Here is a 14264-nt window from a genome sequence, read left to right as displayed (position 1 = left end):
CCCGCAGTAGGAAAGGGAGAGGGAGGGGGAAAGGAAAGTGCTGTTCTGTGGAAAGGGGCGGAAGGAGGGGGAGAAAACAAAAAAAAAGAGGGAACAGAAACATGGCCGTCAGCTGTCGGGGCGGCCGCGCCGCGGGCAGCTCCTAGGCGTCCGGCGGCCGCACGGCGCCGGGCCTCCGGGTGAGAGAGGCGGGCGCGGGCTCGCGCTCCCAGCCGTTACCCCGCGCTGCATGCGGCGCCCCTCGAGATCGAGCCCGTGAGGCGGCGCAGGCGCAGATCGGGCCGTGGCGGAGGCGGCCGGAGCAAGTCCCCCGCCCAGCCCTACCGAGGGCGCCCAGGCCTCCCAGCCGGCGCTTTCATGCTCCAGGAAGGTGCCGTGTCGGGTGGCGCTGAAGGAGGAACAGGCGGCAGGTGAGTCTGCGGCAGAGGAGCTGTGCGCGGTGCCTCCGCCGGGCCCGCGCTCCCGTGCAGGCAGGGCGTTGGGCAGGTAGCAATTCGGGGGGCTCAGGGTGGCGCCCGCGGGGGGTCGCGGAGGAGGCGGAGAGTGGTCGGGGCTGGCATTCCCGGCCTGGTTTCTCCCTGCTTTCCGGGGGCGGGGAATCCCCGGAGCCCACGGGTGTGCGGGAGGTAGAGGCTGCGCCAGGAAGGGCCTCCCCGCGCCGCCGCCCGGGCTGCTGCTGCGAACCTCCTTGGAAGCGCGAGGGGTCTGGGCCGGCGGGGCCGCCGGGGTCCGCGGCCACCGCCGCCCGGGTGGGGGGTCGGGTGGGGAGGGCCTGGGGGCCTGAGGTCCCCAGGAGGTCGCGAACCGAGCAGGCGGATGGCAGGGGCCCGGGGGTGACCCCAGTAGGGCCCTGGGGACTCGGGGGGCCCGGGGACAGAGCCGGCAGAAGCTCGGGCAGGTGCCGCAGGTGAATTAAGGGCATTTCCTCCTCTGCCTGTCGGTGGCCGATCCTCAGGGTTTCTTTGTTGGGGTTGACTTTTTAGGAAGGCAGGTTTCATTCAGCTCCGGAGTGACTAAACACAAACCAACCAATGAGCCCCTAGTGCTGACTTCTGTAAAGAGCTTAACTTTCCTGCGTTGGGGATGCTGTCAGATTTTTTTTTCCTTCCTTTTTTCTTTTCCATAGACTTTTTATTACCGAAGCTGAGCCTCATCAGAACAAATGAGGAATGACCCAGTTTTTAAATGTCCATCCCCCCCCCCCAATTTTGTGTGTGTTTCACACGGGAAAGTATAGGGCTGTTACCGTAGTTACTTATGCAGACGTGGGGGGAAGTGTCATCTCCAGTAGTGAACCCTCAGCTCTTGGTGTGCTTTTGCTTCAGAGAGATGGTCAATTATTGTAGCAAGAGAAATTTACCCACTGAGCCTGCTTAACTGTACAAACCCGTGTTAAGGCGTTCTCCCCAGACCCCAATTTACGGCTTCCGTTTTGCACTCCCTGTTCAGAGGGTGAAGAGCATCGGGAGATAGGGGAGGATGTTAGTGCCAACGCGCTAAGTTCTCAAATAAATATTTGATTTCTATGATAATGTGTACTAAACTATCTGAAATACCTAGCATTGTATGATTTTCTGTGTACATAAGAGGAAAATTAGTTGCAAAAGGAAAATTTCGTCTCTGAGCGTTAAAGATCTGTTCTTGATCAGTATAACAATTAAAAAAAAACCCTATATATTATATTCTGCCCTGTTCTTTGTTTTACTGTTAAAGAGTTGGTAAAAGTGCCTTCTTGGGGGAACAGGAAACTCAGTAATGAACCAATGTTTGTATTCATGAAGATGACCTGCCTCTCATAGTCTTGCTTTGGCTTGTTTTTCTAGTAATGACAAAGGATTTTCAGCCACTGAAGCCACATTTGTACCCCGTTAATATCTTTTGGGGCCACTTTTGGGGCCACTTCGCAAAATAGTTTATTGGGATTAGTGATCTAGTATTTTGTATTACTGATTTTAGTGACCTGATCGTATGTCCACTGACTTTGGCCATGGTACCTTGTTTGGTGTGCTGCTGTTTAAGCTTGTTAATTTGGATAATAGAAAAACTATGATGTTAAAAATGTGGAAGTTGTGCATTGGAGTAATTTTAATGAGTACATTCTGTTGTTGAGAGTAAATACAGTGTTTTGTAGTATAAACTTGAGCTTAGCTGGAGAAATTGGCAGTAGAGTTGGTGTGTGGAGACTGTTCTTAAAATGCAAATGTTTTAAGTTAAAAGGAACTGCAGTAGTGTGTAGGTTGTAACAATTCATGGTGCCAGACTTGGAAGGGTATTTGGTTGAGGTGCTCTCTATAAGAAACATGTTAAGTATAGGCAATAAAAGCTAATTTGTAGCCCTACACAAGGGATTTTACATGATAAATAGAGCACAAGGCACCTTTGCTCTTTATGTATCTGCCAGTTAATACCAAAATATCATATTTTTATTGGAGTTTTTTGCCAAGACAAGTACTGGTGTTGCATTGGCTTTGCTGTTCAGTTTGAAAGTCAGGCTTCAGTCTTATTCTTGCACCTTTAAGTACAGGTTGTAAAGTAAAAAAGAAAGCTGCTGAGTCAGAGGCAGGTTGTCTCATTTGGTCTTTCTGATTTGCAAAATGAAACTTTAGTTGTAATTTGAATTTCCAACATAATATACTTGCTAAACCTTAGATAGTAAGGGCAAATAAGCTTTCATAACACATGAACTAAAGGTTTTATTTTCTTTGTGCTGGTGCCTCCTTCAGATTGTCAGTTTGACAGATTGACTTGTAGTAATGGGATTCCTTATTGGAACGGGAGATTCTGTTATAAGAGTTGTAACTTCGGGAAAGAGTTTTTCATGCTAAGCTGGTGTAACAGGATAGGTTTTTAGCATCAGATTATAAGATATTCCAAAAATCAGATAATTTTATTATTTGAAATTTAAAATTTTAGTATTTTGTGAGAAATCAGGTAATTTTTTTTTTTTTTCTAACTTGTGTAAGAAGTTCCTGAGTGGTACAAATGGTTAAACAGAGTAGAACTGCCCCATGGGGTTTCCAAATCTGTAATAGTCTTTATGGACTGTTATCGACCATATAGGGCAGAGTAGAATTGCCCCATAGGATTTCCAAGACCTTAAGTCTTTACAGGAAACCCTGGTGGCGTAGTGGTGCTATGGCTGCTAACCAAAGGTTCAGCAGTTCGAATCTGCTAGGTGCTCCTTGGAAACTCAGTGGGGCAGTTCTTCTCTGCCCTATAGGGTCGCTATGAGTTGGAATCAACTTGACGGCATTGGGTTTGTTTTTGTTTGAAGACTTTACAGAAGCAGACTGCCATGTCTTTCTCCCGTGGAGTAGATGGTGGGTTTGAACTACCGTACCACCCTTTTGGTTAGCAGCCTAGTGCTTAACCATTGCCCTACCAGAGTTCCTAACAGAGACTCTGTGCCCCCTAAACTATGACTCCCTTTTTCCTCCTCCCTCCCATTCCTGGTAACCACTAATAACTTTTAGTCTCTGTATTTTTGCTTAAGGAGCCCTGGTGGTGCAGTGGTTAAGTGCTTGGCTGCTAACCAAAAGGTTGGCAGTTCAAACCCACCAGCCACTTCGTGGGAGAAAGATGTGACAGTTAGCTTTGGTAAAGATTTACAGCCTTGGAGACCCTATGGGGCAGTTCTACTTGTCCTGTAAGGTCGCTGGAAGTCAGTTATCTACTTGAGGGCAGCGGGTATAAAGAAAACAAAACAAAAAAACTAGCATACCCATAGCCCTAGAGTGGATGCCAACTTATAGCGACCCTACAGGATAGGATGGAGCCCTGGTGGTGCAGGGGTTAAGAGCTTGGCTGCTAACCAGAAGGCTGAAGTTCAAATCTACCAGCTGCTCCTTGGAAACCCTATGGGAAGTTCTGCTGTGTCCTGTCCAGTTGCCATTAAGTCAGTTCTGAACTCACAGCGACCCTTTAGTACAGAGTAGAACTGCCAACCTTTTTGGCCAGCAGCTGAGCCTTTAACCACTGTGCCATCAGGGCTCTGGCAATGGGTATGCTTTTGCTTATTTTGTATAAGTGGGATCATGTAATATTTAACCTTTTGTGATTGACTTATTTCTTTTAGCATAAAGTTTTCAAGATTCATCCACGTTGTAGCATGTATCAGGATTTTGTTTCTCTTTATGGCAGAGTGATGTCCCATTGTATGTATGTATCATTTGAGAGTTTTATGGTTTTAGTTTTTATATTTACATCATTGATCCATTTTGAGGTAATTTTTATATATGGTATGAGGTATGGGCCTGTGGACATCCAGTTGTCCCAGCACCATTTGTTGGAAGGTTATTCTTTCCCATTGAATGGTCTTGACACCCTTTTTGAAAATCAGTTGGCCATAGTTGTATGAGTTTATTTCTGGACTCTAAGTTCTATTGTGCTGGTTTGTATGTCTATCTTTATGCAGTCACTACACTGTTTTGAATACTATAGCTTTGTAGTACATTTTGAAATTGAAAAGTGTGAATCCTACTTTGTTCTTTTTTTGAGATTATTTTGGCTATTTGGGGCCCCTTGCTGTTCATACAAATTTGAGGATCAGTTTTTCCATTTCTGCCAAAAAGATTACTGGTATTTTATAGATACTGTGTTGAATCTGTAGATTGCTTTGGGTAATATTGACGTCTTAGCAATATTAAGCCTTCCAATCTATGAACATGGGGTGCCTTCCCATATTTTAGGTCATGTTTCTTAATGCTGTCTGTTGCCAATGATATTTTTTCCTTTTTCCAGTTGTTTGTTGATAGTATACAGAAATGGAATTTTGTGTGCTGACTTTATATTTTTTGCCTTAGTAAGTTTACTTATTAGTTCTTGGGGCTTTTATGTAGATTCTTTAGGATTTATAACACAATCATAAAGTCTGCAGAGAAAGCCAGTTTTGTTTATTTCCAATCTGTATGCCTTTTATTTTTTTCTGCTCTATTACCACTGACTAGATTAGCACTATCTACTAGAAATATGTGAACCACGTATGTAATTTTAAATTTCCTTGTAGCACCACATTAAAAAAGGAACAGTAAACGAAATAAAATTTGATATGTTTTATCCCACTTTGTCTGAAATATTGTTCAGTGTGTGTAGTAGTTTCCCAGGGTTGCTGTAACAAATTACCACAAACTGTCTGGTGTAAAACAACGCACATTAGTTCTCTCTTAATTCTAGGGGCTAGACGTCTGATATCAAGGTGTTGGCAGAGCCATGCTCTCTCTGAAGGTCCTAGGGAAGAATCTTCTCTCTCCTAGCTGCTGGTGGTTGCCAGCAATCCTTGGTATTCCTTGGTTTATGGCAGAATAACTCCCATCTCTGCCTCATTCTTCAGGTGGCTTTCTTCCCTTTGTCTCTTCTCTGTCTTCACGCCTTATAAGGACACCAGTCATTGGATTTAGGATGCACCCTAATCCAGTATGACCTCATTTTAATTACTTTTGCAAAAACCCTATTTCCAAACAAGGCCACATTCACAGGTATGGAATTTAGGAGTTAACGTATCTTTTGGGGGGGACACAATTCAATCCATGTTATTAGGTGCCATTGAGTCGGTTCCAACTCATAGTGACTCTGTACAACAGAACGAAATACTGCTGGTCCTGCGCTATCCTCACAATCCTTGTTATGTTTAAGCCCATTGTTGCAGCCACTGTGTCAGCCCATCTTGTTGAGGCTCTTCCTCATTTTTTGCCAACCCTCTACTTTACTAACCATGATGTCCTTCTCCAGGAACTAGTCCCTCCTGATAACATTTCCAAAGTATGTGAGATGAAGTCTCGCTGTTCTCACTTCTAAGGAGCATTCTGGCTGTACTTCTTACTAGACAGATTTGTTTTTCTTCTGGCAGTCCATGTATTCAATATTCTTTGCCAGCATCATGATTCAGATACATCAGTTCTTCGTTCTTCCTTGTTCAACCCATAACAACATAAAATTAATACGAAGAGTTACTAATGAGATAATTCACATTTTTTAACTAAATTTGCAAAATCTGGTTTGTATTTTACACTTACCAGCCCATCTTGGTTTTCAGTTCCTCAGTTTTATTAGTCTTATTTCAAGTATTCAATAGCCATGTGCGACTAATGGCCACCATGTTGGACTGTGCAGGGCTAGATTCTCCACTATATTGTTGATAGGAGTGGTAAGACTGGACATTTTCTTGCCTTGTCCCTGATTTTCAAGAAAGGCATTCAGTTTTTTATCAAGTATGATGTTGGGTGTAGTTTTTTGTCGCTACTTTTTAACAAATTGATAAAGTTCCCTTATGTTATGAATTGAATAATGTCCCCCCCACAAAAAAAATGTTAAAGTGGTGTGAAGTGGTGATCTTGCTTGGAAATGAGTCTTTGAAGATGTTACCAGTTAAGCTGAGGCCAAACTGCAGAAGTAGGGTGGGTCCTAATCCAATCTGAGCACTGTTCTTATAAAAGAGAATGGATGTAGACAATAGAGGGAAGACAGCCCTGAGAAGATGCATCTGTAAACCAAGAATTGCCTCAGGCTACCCGGAACTGGAGGAGATTAAGAAAGATCTTCCCCTAGAATTGACAGAGACCATGGCTTTACAAGGCACTGAATTTGGATTCCTTGCTTCCAGAGCTGTGAGATAATTTGTCTTCTTTAAAGCTGTGCACTTTGTGGTACTTTGTTACAACAGCGTTAGGAAACATATACTTTCTGTTCCTGATTTGCTGGGTTTTGATCATTAATGAGTCTTCTGTTTTGTCAAATGATTTCACTGTGTCTGTTGAAATGATTGCATGGTTTTCTCCCTTGCTCTCTGTTCATGTGGTGAATTACATTGATTGATTTTCAAACGTTAAAGCAACCGTCCATTTCTGGGATAAACCCTATTTGGTCATGGTGTATTATCTTTCAAGTCTTGCTGGGTTAGATTTGCTAATATTTTGTTACGAATTTTTGCATTTTTTAGTGTAGTTTTCTTATAATACTGCTTTTTTCCCCTTGGTTTTAGTAGCAAGATAATACTAGCCTCATAAAATGAGTCAGGGAGGCATCTGCCTCTTATTTTCTGAACTAGTTTTTTCAAGGATTTTTGTTATTTCTTCCTTAAAAGTTTGATAGAATTCATCATGTGAGCCTGGAGGATTCTTTGTGGGAAGATTTTTGATTACAAATTCAATTTCTTTAATAGATACAGGGATATTCAGATTATCTGTCCTCTGTCAATTTTTTGGTAACTTGCGTCTTTTAAAGAAAATGTACATTTCATCTAAGTTGTTGAGTTTATTGGCATAAAATTGCTTCTCATATTCCCTTGCTTTTTTTTTTTTTTGTCTAAAGGACATGTAGTGATATACCTCTTTCATTGCTGGTATTGGTGATTTCTGCCTCATTTTTTTTTGATGTAATATTGTTTGTCCATTTTAACTTTTGTTGATTTCTGCTCTTCATTATTTTTTCCCCTGTGCTTATTCTGGGTTTAACTTGTTTTTCTTTTTCTAGGATATCTTAAGATGGATACTTAGATGCTTGATTTTAGACCTTTCTTTCTTTCTGATGTAAGTGCTTAAGGCTGTAAATTTCCTCTAAGCACTGTTTTAGCTGCATCACAAATTGATTCGTGTTTCATTCAGTTCAAAATATCTCCTTTTTCCCCTTGTGATTTCTTCTTTGGTCCATGGATTATTTAGAAGAGTGTTGTTTTATTTCTAAGTATTTGTGGCAATTTTAAAAGATCTCTTTTTATTATTGATTTTAAATTTAATTCCACTGTGGTCAGAGAACATGTTCTGTACAATTTATATTCTTTTAAATTAAATCTGCCCAAGCTTGTTTCATGGGCCAGTATATTGTTTATTTTAGTGGATGTTCCATGTGCACTTGAAAAGAAATCTGTATTTGACTGTTTGGTGAGGTGTTTTATAAATGTTGGCTGATGGTATTCCTCAATTCTTATGTATCCTTACTAATTTTCTGTGTACCCATTCTATTAAATTCTGAGCACGGAATGTTGCAATCTCTATGTATATATTTCTTCTTTCACTCTGTCAGTTTTTGCTCCATGTACTTTGAAGGTCTCTTATTAGATACATACGTGTTTAGCATTGTTATGTCTTGAAGAATTGACTCTTTTATTGTCTTTATGAACTTCCCTGTTCTGAAGTCTTCCTTTGCCTGTTATTAATATGGCCACCCCAGCTTATTTATATAGTGCTTGTTTGCAGTTCCTTTTGCCTTTGGTCTTCCTGACTTCACTCATTTTCAAAGTTACTTAGGTTAACACCTTTTCCCCTCACTCCCTTCAGTGATGTTGTTTCATACATTTGTGATATAGTTATATTTTCTTGTCCCGGTCCATATTCCTTCCTGGATGTCCTGATCCCTAGATGATTTCTTATAATTTGCATACTCTTTGTGTTGTAAAGTTAATTGAGCTTTGACAAATGCATAGTGTCATGTAGCCACCATTCTAGTATCAATATTGTGTAGTTTCACTGCCTAAAAATCTCCTGTACTTTGCCTATTCAACCCTTCTCCCCCTCCCTCCCAATCCCTGAAAACCATTGATCTTTTTACTATCACTATAGTTTTGCCGGAAATCCTGGTGGCGTAGTGGTTAAGTGCTACGGCTGCTAACCAAAGGGTTGGCAGTTTGAATCTGCCAGGTGCTCCTTGGAAACTATGGGGCAGTTCTGCTCTGTCCTATAGGGTCACTATGAGTCGGAATCGACTCTACGGCACCGGGTTTGGTTTGGTTTTGGTTTATAGTTTTGCCTTTTCTAGAATGTCATATAGTTGGAATCACATTGGCTTCTTTCACTTAGCACTATGCAATTAAGTTTCCTACATGTCTTTTTGTGGCCTGAGAGCCCATTTATTGGTTTTTTTAGAGGAGTTTTAGGTTTGCAGAGAAGTTGTGCAGAAAGTACAGAGAGTTTGTATTTATTCCCTTCCCCCCACACATTGTTTTTCTGTTAATGTTTTGCATTCTTGTTTGTTAGAATTGATAAACCGGTGTTGATGTATTATTAACCAAAGTCCATAGTTCGCATTAGGGTTCACTCTTTGTATTGTACAGTCCATTTTTTTTTTTATCAGTTTTGACAAATGTATAATGTTATGCATTCCCTGTTATAGTATCATATAGAATCATTTCACTGCCCTAAAAGTTCTCTGTGCTCTACTTATTTATCCCTTCTGACTCCCCCTGAACCTTTGGTAACCACTGATCTTTTCACTGTCCCTATAAGGTTTGCCTTTTCCAGAATGTCATGTACTTGGATTCATACAGTATGTAGTCTTTTCATACTTATCTTTCACTTAGCATTATGCATTTAAGGTTCATTCATGTCTTTTAATGGCTTGATAGCTAATTTCTTTTTATTGCTGAATAATATTCCATTTTATGGATGTACCACAGTTTTATCCATTCACCTATTGGAGAACACCTTGGTTGCTTCAGATTTTTGGCAGTTAAGAATAAAGCTGCTATAAACATTCATATGTAGAGTTTTATGTGGATATAAGTTTTCATCTCACTTGGGTGAATACCTAGGAGCATGATTGCTGGGTTATATGGTAAGACTATATTTAGCTTTGTAAGAAACTGCCAAATTGTTTCCCAAAATGGTTGTACCATTTTGCATTTCCACGAGCTCCGCATCCTTGCTAGCATTTGGTGTTGTCTGGGTTTTTTATTTTAACCATTCTAATTGGCGAGTTGCTGTGAGTTGCAACCAGCTTGAGCGTAGGTAACAGCAACAACAACAGTAGGTGAATAATGGTCTCTCATTAAGCCCCCTGAGTGATGCAGATGTTTTGCTGTCTACTGCTAACTGAAAGGTTGGTGGTTTGAACCCGCTCAGTGGTGCCACAGAAGAAAGGCCTCATGATCCGCTGCTGTAAAAATCACAGTCAAGAAAAGCTTTCACATGTGTCTGTCTTCTTTGGTGACATATCTGCTCAGATCTTTTGCCTATTTCTTCTTTTTTTTATTTTTTTTGTGTTTTTGGGGAAAATTTACAAAGCGAATTAGGTTCTCATTTAACAGTTTCTATGGAAGCAGCAGTCAAGAAATCAAAAGACTCACTGCATTGGCAAACCTGCTGCAAAAGACCTCTTTAAAGTGTTGAAAAGCAAAGATGTCACCTTGAAGACTGGGGTGTGCCTGACCCAAGCCATGGTGTTTTCAGTCATCTCATATGCATGTGAAAGTTGAACAGTGAATAAGGAAGATGGAAGAAGAATTGACACCTTTGAATTGTGGTGTTGGCGAAGAATACTGAAAATACCATGGACTGCTAAAAGAACGAACAAATCTGTTTTGGAAGAAGTACAACCAGAATGTTCCTTAGAAGCAAGGATGGTGAGACTACGGCTCATATACTTTGGACATGTTGTCAGGAGGCATCAGCCCCTGGAGAAGGAAATCATGCTCGGTAAAGTAGAGGGTCATTGTAAAAGAGGAAGACCCTCAACAAGATGAATTGACGTAGTGGCTGCAAGAATGGGCTCAAGCATGATGATTGTGAGCACGGCGCAGGACCCGGCAGCTTTCGTTCTGTTGTACATAGGGTACCTATGTGTCAGAAGCAACTTGATGGCACCTGACAACAAGAAACAACAACATACATGTTATTCAGCAACACTGGTTAACACTTTTCACAATGTGTCAGCATTCTCATTATTTCCGTTCTGGTTGTTCTGTTTCCATTAATCTAGGTTTCTTGTCCCCTTTACCTTCTCATCTTCAGTCTAGGGTAATTTTTTTTTTTTCTTTAATACAAGTAAGTTTATTTAAAGGAAAAAGGAGAACAAGTTTATTACTTATTATCAGATGTGGGTGGAAGGGGGGGAAGGACTCAGTGCCTAGGAGACACTGAGCTGCTAATGCTGATGGTATAATTTAGGAACGGGTAAGGATGATGGTCAAAAACATGATCAACACAATGTCACTGAGCTGTACATGTAAAGATTGTTGAAATGTCAAATGTTTTGTTATATATACATTTACCACAATTTAAAAAAAAAAAGGCATGATAACAAGGAGAGCAATAAGTCTGGTCTTCTTTCTCCTATCAGATAGGGCCCTCCCATATTATTGTTGGAAACCCTGGTGGTATAGTGGTAGTGGTTAAGTGCTATGGCTGTTAACCAAAAGGTCGGCAGTTCGAATCCACCAGGCAGTCATTGGAAGCTCTATGGCGCAGTTCCACTCTGTCCTATAGGGTCATTATAAGTCGGAATCGACTTGACGGCAGTGGATTTGGTTTTCTTTAAGAGTATGTTTTGAGAGTGGGGAGTGTGAGGCCTCCTACTTTGTTGTCCTTTGTTGCTTTGGCCCTTTGGAGTCTTTTCTTTCCATGTAAGGTTGGTGATATGTTTTTGCATTTAGGGAAAGAATGTTTTTGGAATTTGGATTGGAATTGCATTGTATCTATAGATGCCCATTTCTTAAATGAGTTGTTTTCTTACTGTTGAGTTCTAAGAGTTCTTTGTATATGTTTGGTGCAAGTCCTTTATCAGATATGTATCTTGCAAATGTTTTCTCCCACTCTGTGACTTCTCTTTTCATTCTTTTAACTGTGACTTTCCCAGAAGAGCAACTTCTAGTTTTAATTAAATTTAACTTATCAATTTTTCTTTCATGGGTTATATTTTTGGTGTTATATCTAAAAACTCATCTTCAAACCCAAGATCACATATGTTTTCTTCTAAAAGTTTTATAGTATTGCATTTTACATGTATTTCTGTGATCCATTTTGAATTAATTTTTGTGAAAGGTGTAAGGTTTCAGCCTAGATTCATTTTTTGTATATGGACGTCCATTTGGTCCAGCACTGTTCATTGAGAAGACTTTCCTTTCTCCATTGAGTTGCCTTTGCTCCTTAGTCAAAGATCAGTCATCCTTTTAATTTTAACCCATCTGAGTCTATATATTTAAACCCTGTTTCCTGTAGATAGCTTAGATTCTTGGTTTTTTTTGGTTTTGAAATCCAGTCTAATAATTTCTGTCTTTTAATAAGAATGTTTAGACACTTAAAGTTTTTTTAAACAGCTTTATTGAGATATAATGTACATACCATAAAACCCGCCCATTTGATGTGTACAGTGTTTTTTAGTACATTATAATAGAGTTTTGCAACCATCACCATAATCTAATTTTAGACCACTTTAATCACCTCAGAAGGAACTTTGCACTCATTAGCGGTCACTCTCCACTCTGGAGATGTGACTGTTTTAGACATTTCACGGAAATGGAATCATACAACACGTGGTCTTTTGTGACTGGATTCTTTCATTTAAGATAATGTTTTCATGTTTTTGAAGTTCATGTTGTAGCATGATTGGTACTTTATTCCTTTTTTTTTAAATTGTGGTAAAATTCACATAAAATTCATCGTCTTAACGTGTACAACTTAGTGGCATTTAGCATATTCACAATATTGTGTAATCATTACCACCATCTGATTTCAGAATATTTTCCTTATCTCAAAAGGAAACCCCAGGCCTTTCAAGCAGTCACTCCCCATTTCCTCCTGCCCCCAGCCCCTGGCAAACATTAATCTGCTTTTTGTCTCTGTGGACCTGCCTTTTCTGAATATTTCATATAGATGGAATCATACAGTGTGCGGCCTTATTGTATCTGACTTTTTTCATTCAGCATAATGTTTTCTAGCTTCATTCATGTAGTAGCATTAGTAATATTCCATTATATAGATAAACTGCATTTTGTTTTCCATTCATCAGCTCATGGACATTTGGGTTTTTTCCACTTTTTAGCTATTGTGAATAGTGCTGCTATGAACATTTGTATCCAAGTTTTTGTGTGGACATATTTTTCATTTGTCTTGTTACATCACTTATATTTAGTGAAATTATTGATATGGTTGCGTTTGAATCTATCATCTTGGTATTTGTTTTCAATTTGTCTTACCTGTTCTTTGTTTCTTTTTGGATTGAGTATATTTTAGTGTTATGTTTTATTTCCATATTGGTTCATTAGCTGTAAGTGTGCAATATTTTAAAAGTAGTTGCTTTAGGGTTTATAATATGCATCTTTAACTTATCAAAATCTACCTTCAGATAATATACAGGTTCACATATAATCCAGGACATCAGTATGCTTCCATTCCTCCATCTGTGTGTAATTTTCCTCATCATTAAAAAAGGAATTTCTACATAAATTGTAGATAATTATTTATAGATAATATACAACAACCTTTTTGGTTTGTTATGAGTATAAAATGAGTTACTGAATGTAAAATACTGTGACCATATCATGCTTTTATTTATATCAGGAATAAAAGAAGAAAACTTCATGATAAGTTCTTGAATCTGTAGATAGCAAGTTTATTTTCCAACCTACCTCAGCTACCCACTTCCATAGTAACACCCTAGACCAGTGATTCTCAGTTCTGCCTGTACAATAGAATTTACTGGGCAGTTTAAAAAATATCAGTGGAAGGGTGTCACCCTCAGAAGTTCTTATTTTATTGGTCTGACATTAAAAAAATAAAATAATGTTCCAGCAGACTCCACTGTGAAGTCAGGGTTAGAAGAACCATTACCCTAGACTTTATCACCATAATCTATAACTTAAAATACTTCAAGCATCTAATTATGACCTCCACCACCTCTCTTGCCAGTTCATACACTCTAGTACCCTATTTTGACATTTCTTGGATTTTATCAAGACCTCCAGGCCATTGGAAACCCTGGTGGCATAGTGGTTAAGAGCTACGGCTGCTAACCAAGAGGTTGGCAGTTCAGATCCCCCAGGCGTTCCTTGAAAACAGTATGGGGCAGCTCTGCTCTGTCCTGTGGAGTTGCTATGAGTCGGAATCCACTCGACGGCAGTGGGTTTGTTTTTTTTTTTTTGTTTCCAAGCCGTTAGCCACACCACTTTTTCACCGTCTGTCATCCCCCTTTCTTTACCCAATTGGATTGATTTATTCAATAAAAATTTTATGCCTACTAGTTTTTTAGTGCTAAGTACTGTTCTGTGGTCTCAAGTTGTAAACTCTTACTCCTCTCTTCCGGTATGCAGTAACAAGGCAAAATTCCACCTCGATTAAATCAATTCTTTGCCAACTCTCTGCTTCCTTGAATTTGAGCATGGGTAGAGAAAACAAACAACACTGCTGACTGGTCTCATGTTAAATTTATGGCTCCATATTTCCATTGTGCCCTCAGCATTGCCTAGGCAGTTTTCTCTTCACTTTCTTTACTAAGACTATTTAATCTCTCTTCCTTCCTTTCTTTTAGCTGTGTGTGTATAAATGGTCTGTACCTTATCT

At 40.0% G+C, this 14264-nt stretch overlaps 1 protein-coding gene across 5 annotated transcripts in view; it reads left to right on the top strand.

The window, feature by feature from the left end:
- The first annotated feature begins 258 nt into the window (after positions 1-258).
- Positions 259-14264, top strand: part of DENND4C (DENN domain containing 4C) — a 128459-nt gene continuing 114453 nt past the window's right edge. For 4 of the 5 annotated variants that reach the window (XM_010587911.3, XM_003407341.4, XM_010587913.3 and 1 more), the window contains exon 1: positions 259-410. The gene's annotated coding sequence lies outside the window, so the exon portion shown is untranslated. The remainder of the gene's footprint in view (positions 411-14264) is intronic. The other variant, XM_010587910.3, reaches the window with a different exon arrangement.

The sequence above is a fragment of the Loxodonta africana genome, chromosome 9 (assembly GCF_030014295.1).
Source record: "Loxodonta africana isolate mLoxAfr1 chromosome 9, mLoxAfr1.hap2, whole genome shotgun sequence".
NCBI classification, from domain to species: Eukaryota; Metazoa; Chordata; class Mammalia; order Proboscidea; family Elephantidae; genus Loxodonta; species Loxodonta africana.
The sequence above is the reverse complement of the archived record's forward strand: the minus strand, read 5'-3'. Positions and strand labels throughout refer to the sequence as shown.